We start from the raw sequence: 12571 nt of genomic DNA, 5'->3' as shown, positions 1-12571 counted from the left end.
GTTAATTTTGAACAAGTGTCCTGGTCATTCGGTTACTTATTGTGTAATGCCATATAGCACTAAATATTAACTGCAAATATGCATTCATACAGTAGCATACTAATTACTTTATATGCTTCAGACACTTCATAGCTTCTACCGGTGTGTACGCTAATTAGCTATCCATTAGGCACATTTAATATTTAACTAGTGTCTTTGCAAATTACAGCGTACATTTCATCACACATACTGTACGTTCAATATTCCAAATGTACAATTTTGCACACCTTCACTAAGTGATTCAACAACCTTCTATGCTTTACAGCCAAGTTATAGTTAATAAAATAGAATGTATGTAATAGTGCACTATTTATAGGTTCACCCAAAGTGTATGCTATATACACTTCACAGCTTTAACAGGTTTATATGCTAAGCAGAATCAATAACATTATTAGTGTAAAATGAACAAAACATTTAACCAACATCACAAATAATGTACAGCCTAAGAAAATGTACACTTCAAATAATAGGTGTATTCATGTATACATTATATTACTTTAAAATGCATACTTACAGGGCACTTGTGCTTTTCAAAAGTGAGTCTCGTTTTAATGACAATATACCTTTAATAATTACTTATGTATGCTTAATATAATGTTTCTACCACTTTGTATATTTAATAAGCATAACAGCTGCAACAGGTGTCTATGCTAAACAGTACGTGTAACATCAGTGTATAATTAATAAAATGTACCCGCATTAAGCATAATGTGCAGCTTTTAAAAATGTACACTTACCCTAATAAGCATATTACCCTAATAAGCATATTACTTGCAACATTGTATTGTAATGTGCCAATTATAGATTTAAACATTTAACACATGACATATTTTACAATAATAAATACATGTACTAATGTTACTAGTATTACATTGTAATGTAATTGGAATTTGTATAGCACATTTTCCCATTGGTATTGCCTTAAAGCGCTGTAGGTGAACACTCACGGCAACCCGAAGTCCAAGTAATGGGAAATTCATCAGAGTAGTTTATTATGTGTATGTGTATTTTAGCCAATATGAAGGCAGGTTGAGATGGCCAAGTCCCTGTTAGCTACCAATGTCGAGCTGGCATGTGGATGGGAGCTGGATGGGAGCTGTGAGGTAGTATGGAGAATATGTAAGTGCAGGGGAATCATTATGTGTCCAGGTGGACCGAATTCTTGTCATGGGGGATTCTTATGGCAGAGGTGTTGTGCAATGTGTCTTAAAATAGTGTATGATAGCAGATGCGTGCAGGTGGGTGGCCTTCCCTTCGCCTATGTTCCATAAGCATGGAGTGTGATATGTACCCATGTGTCCTGGCTGTCTTTAACATACACATTTGTTCAATTATGTCTCATTTGTGTAGGGGAAACATCAATTTTAAGACAGGATACAAAACATTCAACCAAAGATTGCGAAAGAAAACAACATAAACATCATCAAAAATCTTGTAAGGATAATGTATTTTAAAAACAAATGAAAAATTTTACAACTAAAACTTGGAAACTTGGTTTTATTCAATAATGCAATAAAAGTAACAAATCATTCTCCTTTATAAAAAATAAACATGCCCTTTGTTATTTAAACATCTGCAGCCATAACAACGGGAATACAAAATTGGGGTTTCTCCCAAAAAACAGAAACACAATTCTCTTTTAAAAATAAAAATTTAAAATTCCAAAAAAAAACAACAACATGATCCTTTTATAAACAAAATTGTCCTTTGATATTTAATTTCAGCTGGAAAACACAAGCATAAAAAAAGCTGTAAAAGAAAAAATAGATGACGAAAAACACCACAAACATTCCTCCATAAGGAACACAAAAACAAAAAGGAACACAAAAACAAGCCCATCACTAGCAAAAAGGAAGTTTAAAAAATATCTCTTCACAATTCACTGGCAATTCACTGGCTTCACAATTCACTGGCAACATAACAACTGTACCAACCATTGGTAATGTTACAGGAGTCGGTTCCTTTGATTCCGTGATGCCCCATTGCTTTTTACTTCAGCGTACTGATATTATACTTCACTCTGTCCACCCCATCCAAATTAAGGATTGGTGGATTCAAAGCCCTCGCAGGACAAGGCTGCAGTGTTGAGCGATGCAGGTGCACAGGACATGCTGCCCGATTATGCGTAGCATGCTTTGCTATGTCCAAGCTTCCCCGCCTATAAGAACCTAGGTACGGACCCTCTGCGGCAAAGACTTTGCAGGTCAAGGCTGCAGTGTTGATCGACGCAGGTGCACAGGAGATGCAGCCCGATTATACGTAGCACACTTTGCTACGTCCATGCTGCCATGCCTATAAGTAAATGAGATACAGACCCTCATGCAGCAAAGCCCTCGCAGGGCAAGGCCCCAGTGTTGAGCGATGCAGTTGCGCAGGAGACGCTGCCCGATTATACGTAGCCCGCTTCACTATATCCACACTTCCACCCTATAAGAACCGAGGTACAGACCCTCTGCGGCAAAACCCTCTCAGGATAAAGCCACAGTGTTGAGCAATGTAGGTGTTTGGCGTCAATGGGGTAGCGGCATAGACAGAAGATGCATACGACCTCACCCTCCAGTCTGTGGCTACAAGGTAAGAAAGTGCAGGGAGAGTTAGCTTGCTACACTCCATGCAACCCCCTTACCCAGAGCTCCTTCTCACTCTTGCACATCCATTGTTGCCCCGTGACCGGTTCTTGCATCCCCCCTGCTTACTTGCACTCCCTGGCACCCTAGGTTGCATGTGTTCCCTCGCATCTGAGGCTGTGTGTGCTCACTCGCAACCGAGGCCATGAGCGCTCCCTCGCAATTTTGCCTGTGTGCACCCCCTTTCAATTTAGGCCATGTACGCTCCCTCACAACTTAGGCTGCGGGTGCCCCTCACATCTTAGTCCACGTTTGCTCCCCTGCAACTTAGGCTGGGTGCGGTCCCTCTATATTTGGTCACGTGCACGCCTCCATCTCATAGTCGCTGCATTCCCTCGCATCCTAGGTCCCCGCATCCCCCACGGTCCCCTTCCTCCCATGTCATATCAGCTCCCTCCCTTGATATATTGTTTACTGTTCTTGACATTTTTGTTGCCACACGGTTGTTGACTTACATTGCATTGCCTCCATTCCTGTTGTGTACATTCTTTACTTCTAGGTTCCTTTTGTGAGTAACTTTGTGTGTCCTCCTTTCCTTTGATTCTGTGCTGTTCTCTTTTGCTCTTATATTGTGCTGTTCCCCATGATTCTTGGCGTCACACTATACTGCCTGCTTCTTCCAATCTAGGTTCCCTGTTGTGCTCTATTATTTCTTGGTGGTCTTTATTCTTTCTTCCTTTCTAGGTCCCCTGCTGTGCTCTGTGCTTTGTTGTTGGTTCTTTGCATCTGCTTCCTTTTTTCTTCCAGGTTCTCTATTGTGCACTGTACTTTGCTTTTGACTATGTATTGCATCTGATTTCTCTTCTCCTTTGCTTCTTGTCCATTGTGTGCCCCCTTCTTTTGTATGACCCCCTGGGGCCTCTCCGCCTGCCTACACTCCAGCACTACCCCTCTTCTCTGCTTGGGCTCCTCCTTCTCACTTCCCCCTCTTCCTCTCTGCACCCTCTTGGTGCTCTCTGTCTCACCTATCTTCTCTAACTGCTTTTCTATCGACTATCCTATACCTCTCACTAAGTCTGGCAGGAAGAATCTCAAAAAGGACATCCTGGTCTCCAACCCAGGCCCCCTATTGCTGATACCTACACCAGCGCTTCCTCCAGACAGACCCTTACCATCATCCTCTTTGTCGTTCCCTCTCTAGGCCTATGGACCCCTCATATCTGCCTTTGTGTTCCTGCTACTACTGCTATTGCATGTTCTGAAGTCCCCCCATGTCAGGCCCTTTTCTCCCTCTGTCCAGGTGGCTCAAATCTAGGTGTTTTAATTACTGCCTGACATTCTGTGAACCCAAGGCCCCTCTCACTCTATCCAGGTGTCTCAAATCTAGGTGTTTTAATTACTGCCTGATATTCTGTGAACCCGAGGCCTTTCTCCCTCTATCCAGGTGTCTCAAATCTAGGTTTTCTAATTACTGCCTAATATTCTGTGAACCGTGGGCCTTTCTCCCTCTATCCAGGTGTTTCAAATCTAGGTGTTTTAATTACTCCTGTACCCATATTGTAATGTGAAACCTAGATCTCACTCCTAATATACAGGACTCTCAAACCTAGGTGTGTTACCCATATCTGTCTGCTATATTCCGAAACCTACTGTATTGTGAAACCTAGGCCATTTCTCCATATCTACCTGCTATATTGTGAAACCTACGGTATTGTGAAACCTAGGACTGTATCTCACTATACAGGACTCTCAACTCTAGGTGTGTTTCCCCGTACCCACATTGTAGTGTGAAACCTGGGCCTCTATCCCCCTATGCAGGACTCTCAAAGCCAGGTGAGTTTCCCTCATCTGCCTATTATACTGTGAAACCTAGGCCATATCTGCCTATCACATCTGCCTTGTACGCACTGGATAAAGATCGCTGCAGCCGAACAACATCGAAGCCTACGGTACGTATACATTACACCACATCTGTGGACACAGGCCGCAGGCACGGCCCAACACCAATGCACCATAGACTGCAGCTATGGCTATGCTCATCTGGTCTTGGAGTGCATATAGCCGTTCAAACGGAAACACCTGACGTAATTCAACACCACTGCCACTAGCATACAGCAATGCCAATGAAAAGAAATTTGGTATAGCTGGCCACACATCGACCATTTCAACAATAGAACTCTATCGCAAACCTCCAACAGCACCCACCCACGTGCCTGACCTTTTTCAGTTGCTCAGTCGAGCCTAGCCAGCCACCTAAGTCTTAGACCGGCGAAAAATGCCCACATGCATCACCTAATCTAAAACTCTGAGAATCTCCAGCACATTGACTACGGTCAACGAGGGTGTTCCAACTACAAACTACAAAGCACATTGAGGCCATACAAATGGGGAAAGAGCGCTATATAAATGACCAAATACAATACAAGACAAGACAATATGGTCTCTGTTCTCTCTCGTTTTTCCTCTTCTCCCATTAATGATGGCACTCGGTGGGAGGCCCTCCTGGCCCTCTTACACTCCTCCAAGACCATCATTAATGTATACTTAAATGGCACCATATTGGTCCAGGGCCCTCAGGCCAACCTCCTCCTTATTGATAGACACTTCCCACGCCCTATCAACTTCCTTTACTCTCCTGTTATCCCTCCTTTCCCCTATCTGTCTCCTCTGCCACCTCCATGGCACCCTGTGCTGCTTCTCTGTCCACCCTGTTGCATCCTTCCTCCACCACCCCTCTGACACCATCTTCATCCTCCCTGGCTACCTTGCCTTCTCCTCCTTCCTCCTCTGCCCATCCTCTGGCACCTCCAGCACTTCCACAGGGTGTACCTCTGACCTGTACCCCTCCACGGAAGTCCTTCAAAGGGGGCAAACTGCTCCACATCACTACTCTCAGCTGTCAAACACTCCTCTGACATCCTTTAGTCTCCTGGAAGAGCTTGATTTGGATGTTCTCAGTCTCACTGAGGCTTGGTTTACAACCAGCTCTGTCACAAGCTTTGGCACTCTCCTTCCTGATGGCTACAAGATCCTCTCCAAACCCAGAACCAACCATCCCGGTGGGGGTGTAGCCTTGATCTTCCCAAAGTGGATCCCTGCTTCTATCATTCCTATGCAGGACTACTCCTCCTTTAAATGCCTGACCTGCAGGCTCTCTATCTTTCCTGGTTTCTCTCTCTCGCTCACTGTGGCCACTATCTATAGGCTGCCTGGCCAGGTAGACCTCGCCTGCTCCCTCCTCACCTCTACCTCTCAACTTCTCATCCTCAGAGACCAGAACATTCACCTGGATGCTACTTGTCCTTCTTTGGGACTCTTTCGCAGCCTCTGTGACTCTCTCTCTCTCTCTCTCTCTCTCTCTCTTTCTCTCTCTCTCTCTCTCTCTCTCTCTATCCTTCTCTCTGGCCTGTCTCAATCTGCAGGGCCCACCCTGGATGGTCTGATCTCCTCAGACCTCTCTCCTGGAGTGAACAATTTCTCCTTTCTTCCCACCTCTCTCGCTCTACCCCTCAGGCCAAGCTGACTCCAGCACTCCCACGTACCTTCTCAGTCATCCGGCCCATGAAGCGTGTGTCAGTTGTTGCTTTTGCTGCTACTTTCTCTTCTCATTCTGCACCTTTGGCTGACTCACACCCTTACACAGCCCTATCCAACCTTCATCTCTCAATCTCTTACACTCTTGATGTCGTTGCCCCTGTCATGAGGATCCGTTTGAACCCAAAATCCAAGTGTAACTCTTGGTACGATTCTGACCCCGTAACCGTTAAACACAAGTGTAGGGTGGCTGAGAGAAAGTGGAGGGCATCAGGTGCACCCTCTGACAAACTGGATTGCCGCCTGCTCCAAAGGCTATACAGACTCTCTGTCCAGCCCACATCCAAGCCCGTATCTCTGCGGCATCTAACAACTCAGCCAAACTCTTCAAAATCTGCAAGGAGCTGGGCAATCGTGCAGCAGTTTCTACCTCTCCTGTTCCCTCCCAGGCCCTCTGCACGGCCTTGGCTTCTCCTTTCATCACTAAAACTCAGGACATCCTGTCTTCCCTCTCTTCCTCTACCTCTTCTGCCTCCTCCTCCACTCCTGGCCCCCTGTGGCTGTCTCTCTTCCTCCTTTCTCCTCCTTTCCCTTGTTCACCCCAGACAATGCTTCTAGACAAGTCTGATCTATGAACGTTTTGTCAAAGCAGGTTCTCCTCTGCTCATCCAGATCTGTCAAGGACCACATTGACACCCTTGCTCCAGCATTGGATGATTTATGCAATCACTCCTTTGCCACTGGAACCTTCCCATCCTTACTTAAGTACTCCCTTGTGCACCCCCTTCTAAAGATGCCCTCTTCCAATCCTTCCTCTCCGGCTAACTATCACCCAAACTCCATCACTCCTTTCCTGGTCAAACTCTTAGAAAAGCTCCCAGCTTGATCTGCACACTGAATCTGTTGGTTGTCTCCACGATCACCACTCTGGCTTCAGAGCTGCCAGAAGCACAGAAATCCTTCCTTCTGTCCTCATTCTCCTTGATCTTTCTTCGGCTTTTGATACGGTCAACCATGCCACCCTGCTCAATCGCCTCCGTGATAGCCTGGGTATCACTGATCAGGTCCTGGCCTGGCTGACCTCCTTTCTCACTGACCTACCCTCTCAGGTAAAACTGGGTATTTCCTCTCTTCTATCGCTCTCTCTACTTGTGGAGTTCCCCAGTGGTATAACCTTTCTCACTGGCTTTTCAACCACTACTTGGCACCTCTTTCCCACCACATTGCTAATTTCTGCTCCAACTTTCAGTGTTATGCAGATGAAACCCAACTCTCTTTGAGGCTCCCCTCAACCGCCTCTTCCCCATCTCTCATACCAGACTGTCTGGCTGCAATTCAAGAATGGTATACTGCTAATGATCTCTGCCTTAATGCCAGTAAGACTGAGATCCTGCTCATCAAAACACCAGCTCCCTCCTTTCCTCTCTCTCTCTGGGCACCCACTCTGGGCCCTCTTCCTACCCCTACCTGTGAGGCTAAGAGCCTTGGTGTCATCTTCACCTCTACCCTATCCTTCTCTCCTCACATCTATGATGTCTCTAAGAAGTCAAACTATCAGTTGCACCTCCTCAGAGGTATTCTTCATTTCCTCACTTTCCCCAGAAGCTCACTGTCTCCAGATCTCTGGTCCTCTCTAGGCTGGACTACTGTGGAAGCCTTTTTCTAAATCTGCCTTCCTCTACTCTCCGACCTCTACAACTTATCCAAAACAGGATTGTGAGACTTGTCCTTAGCCTAAAGCCCAGGGATTATATCTCTCCCACTCCGAAATCTCTTCACTGGCTCCCTGTGGCATCAAGAATCGAGTTCCAGACCCTTTGCATCACCCACACCACTTTCTGGGCCTGGGACCGCACTACCTCCAACTCTCTCTTCCTAAAGATCTCCCTTCTCGAGCTCTCCGCTCATCCACTTCCACTCTGAGGGTCAGATGCATTTCCAAGCAGAGAGCTGGGGGCAGATCTTTCTCTTCAGCTGGGGCCTCCCTCTGGAACAACCTCACTGCCTCTCTCAAACTTGAGCAGAACCACCTGCGGTTCCAGAAGCAACTCAAGACCTTTCTTTTTACATCTGCTTTCTCTCCAACTCTCCCCTGCTGATGTCCCGGCTGCACCCCGCACTGGTCACCTGGCTACCCTCTGAACTTTGGCCTAAGCTCCTGCATGTCCAGCTGCCCTCGCACTAACTTCGGGCTCTGCCAGCACTTATGGTCTGTATCTGCAACCCTACAGACCCTTCTCTCTTCACTTATAAGCCACCCGCTGGCTGCACTTATTGAGTTACCTGCACTTCTCCCCCCTCAGCACTTCTCCCGTTCCACTTCCCTGCACTTGAGTGATCTGAATGACACCAGGCCTAGTAAGATAATTGTTTTTGCCCTCCCTTTCTTTCCCCCTCCTTGTCTTGTCCCGCCTAGAAACACTTGTGTACAGGCACGTTATAAATACCATATCATATCATATTATATGTGCCAGTATAATCTATATGCTGCGAGGAGCTAAGGAAGTGATGAACACGATTCCATGATGTGTTGGAGACACTGTTCGGTTGAGTGGCTTATGAGAACCAACTTGTTCCATGCGCTTTTTGCAAAGAAACCAATATGGATAACCTGTCCTGATGAAAACATGTCCTAATGTAGGAGAGATGTTAAAACTAGGGGGAGGGGGAAATTAAGTAGACCCTTCAGAAGAGCTCTATAAGAATCTGGAAGACAGTTGTTAGAAAAGCTGTCTTGCCTAGTAGATTGCGGTTTTTAAAACTTAATTGTTGTACTTATGTATAGGTGTTTGATTTTAGGTGGTACAGTATTGTCTACCTACCCCTACTAGTGGTGTGTGCATATTTCCCTTCTTTTACACATCCTCAATTTGGGGATATTTTTGGTGGATACTAGCAGCTTCTTGCACATTACACTTTATGAGGTTTTTTGTGTATTTATATTGTGATGTTTTTAAATTGTCATTTATTGTGTGAATACAGTCGTGCTAATGAACTACAAGCCAGATATGGCAGCTTTATAAAGATAAATAATGTTTGAATAAAATAATTGTTGTATTTAAATATATCCTCATAATCTTTGTTTAGAATTGGGAGAACTAGTAGAACATATATTTCATAATTATCAAGTTAATATGGAAACATTATTCATTGCACTGGACAAAGTCTTTCCTTCAGTATACATGGGTCCTTTAAAAGATTGAAAAACAAACAACCGAAAATACAAATATACTTTTTAATACTGGCATTTGTACTACTGAGGTCACATGTGGCACACCCTATCAATTTAATTCACTATGCCAAACGCCTAAAATGAAAACATTAAAATTAATTTAAAAAACACCCAGTCACATACTTTTTTCAGCAGTGCAAACTTCTATTGAAATTGAACAACAACCTAAGGTAACAAAATACAAATAGATTATCAATAAAAATATATTATCAAACTATTTATACAAATAGTATATTAAAATCAAATATAATTGTTAACCTTAACTCAGCCAGAAACCTAAAAGCATCAAATCTTATTATATAATCAACAAAAGTATATGCATACAGACAAATCATTTTTTTAAATGTAAAAGGATTAAAAGGGAATTAAATGTACACTGTTAATACATGATACAAACCATAACATATTTTATAATACAAAAATGCTAGATAATTAAACATACATTTATATAATTCATATACAACACTTCTGTTAAAACATAAAACTCAGCACATAGTTTACATAAAAAATGTTAGTTTTAAAATCAAATAAAAAAAACTATATGCATAAACATGTCAATTTTAGAATGTGTATTATAAAAAATAAACAAATTAAATTTTAAAGTAACAAATGTATAATTGAGTAACAATAAACATTATATAAAATACAACATACAGTACCCATACAAATAAAATTTACTCTAAACAAACAACTAGTACACTATAATAAACACTATTTTGTAACATTTATTATAACCAATGACATCAATATATATAACCTATACAATTTACAGTTAGTAACATTTAGATTCTAATAGTCATACTTTACATATAGACATAAATATCCAATTTCTTCTGAAAGATAATTACTAAATAATGCAACATGTAAATGATAACAAAATAGCACACATGTAATACACATTACAAACATAATTCAATGATATTGGTTTCACATTTTTATCAAATACAAAATAAATATTCACAAAACAAATTGCATCACCATCACTGTAAACCATGTTATAACCCAAACTAGATATTACAAAACAAAGAGAGGGTGAGTTAATGTTACCAGGATATTTGATTTTAATATAATATTTGTATAATTGTATTGACAATATATTTTTATGTTGTGACCTTAATGTTATTATTTCTAATGTTTGTATACTTTACTTTTTTGTTGGCGTAACCTTTTTTTTAAAAAAATAATACATATATATTGGATCAAAATAAAGAAGCATATTTTGTGGAAAGGAGTTAAAAGCAGCCTGTGGTTATCAGGAAGTACTAAGTAAGCAGGAGATACACCTCTGGAATGAGGAGCTAGTACATATTGTGCTAAAAATCTAACTTTTAACTGAATTTTATGTGGACGTTTAGGCTTTAAATATATTGCAGCTGTGTCCTAAGGCTCCTTTATGCACATTCTGGAACACACAGAGTTAATATCACATAGGTATGTTTGTATGCTACCCGTTGGTTTGAGGAGTTAAATTTAGCTCTGGGGCTGAGCTGGCTGCTGTAGGGGATGAGCAGGAGCTAATTAACGCCCACTAATTCTGATTTGTGATATGTACGTCATGGCCCTCTTCTAATTATAGATAGTAACATATGTTAATAAAAGCCATACAATTTCAAGAAAGATAAAAACTCGGGAATGTTTTGGTTATGTTTTCAAATCTAAAAACCACTCAAATTCTCAGATTTGGTTAGCAACAGACACAAAATATGGCAGAATGCCTTGCCCAGCTCATGACTACAAATATGCCATCAACGTTGAAATCACACAGCTCATTATTAATGACCCCACATATAACATTAGCAAAGATCTACTACGCTTCCTCATCCTTGAGTCCCAGGCAGTGCTATCAGAAGACTGCATACATGTTCCAGGCATGCTGTCCTAGCACAAAGTATCCAGAGGGCATGTTCTGCTTCCATGCCAGAAGGATATGGCACCTTGGCACCCAATCCATCCCTATACAACACACAGGCCATGGCTGCTGAGGTGGTTTTGCCTACCTCTACCCAAATTGTTATACCCTTTGGATACTGCCAACAGGGCGAAGCCGATGGTCATGCCTCAGGCATCCTACCGGTCTCCTAAGTGCCAATAGCACATGGTATAAATGTAATGTAAAGGGGTCTCATATAGCACCCTTTTGGCATGTTGGGGGCTTGATGCGCGTTGTCCTGTAGCTAAAGAGGAGGGAGGGCAGGTGTTAGTGGGATAGAGGGAGAGGCAGATAAGAAACCTGCAGTTTTGATGGGTGCAAGCCAGATGCATGCAAATCCAGAGTACTGATAATGTTCTATGAGTATGACAGAGACACTCAGGTCTGTGTTTACCTGAATGGGAGAGCCCTAGATCTGGTAAATTACAGCACCTCAAAAATAGGTTAGCCCCTGTGGTAGACGTTTGTGAGCTAAATAAGTTAGCTTTGTCACTGCTTTGGTAATGATGATGTGGTAACTAATGGACATGCAGTTGCCATGTGTATAGGTGTATGCATGCAGTATAAGGTAGTAGAAGATTGTAGAGGTATTTTAGTTGGGAAGAAGTGTGAAGTAGGTGTGCTGAGGGTACATATAGAGGGGGTAGATTGGTGTGGTAAGGTTGATTTCATTATGGTTGCATGGAGCCTGTTTGCCAGTAGTCCTTTGCTGTTGCTTTGCATTTGGGTTCGTGATATGTTCATATTACTTATAGGGGAAGCTCTTTCATGTCAAAATTACTGTGATTGGGCTTATTTTATTGCCATTTTATATTTGTCTCATGTTGGTGTTAGTTGAATAGCTTAGTTTTCAGTACTTTATTTAAAGACAGATGGTCCTCTTCTGTGTATAGGTGTTTGGGCAGAGTTTGGTTGAGGGGTAGGATAGGAATATCCTCCGTGTTATTTCTGGTGATAGCTTGAGACCATTAGTAGAGCATTGACGCTGGATGTGAGCATTCAAGATTTTTGGTTGTGGATGAGTTTCCTTGTGAAGGACTCTATGCCCATGCCGTCAAGGCACAATGGGACGATGCACAGTTTTTAAGTGAATCCTCCGTTTGAGCAGGAGCAAGTGCACTGTTCGGAAAGGTTGGGTTATGTTGTTGTATTTTCAAGTCTTAGAAGTAGTCTGGCTGCAGAGCTTGGACTTGTGGTAGCCTTTTGAGCAGTTTTTCTGGGAGCCAAAGGTTTTTGTTGGAATCTATCCTTTAGAGTATGGGTGTGATA

The 12571-nt window shown here is 42.6% G+C and overlaps 1 protein-coding gene across 4 annotated transcripts in view; it reads left to right on the top strand.

Moving 5' to 3' along the window:
* Window positions 1–12571, top strand: part of LOC138526426 (toll-like receptor 13) — a 269812-nt gene that overhangs the window by 155320 nt on the left and 101921 nt on the right. The window lies entirely within an intron of this gene.

The sequence above is a fragment of the Ambystoma mexicanum genome, chromosome 1q (assembly GCF_040938575.1).
Source record: "Ambystoma mexicanum isolate Mex_15411 chromosome 1q, UKY_AmexF1_1, whole genome shotgun sequence".
Taxonomy (NCBI): Eukaryota; Metazoa; Chordata; class Amphibia; order Caudata; family Ambystomatidae; genus Ambystoma; species Ambystoma mexicanum.
This window is presented reverse-complemented; position numbering and strand designations above follow the sequence as displayed.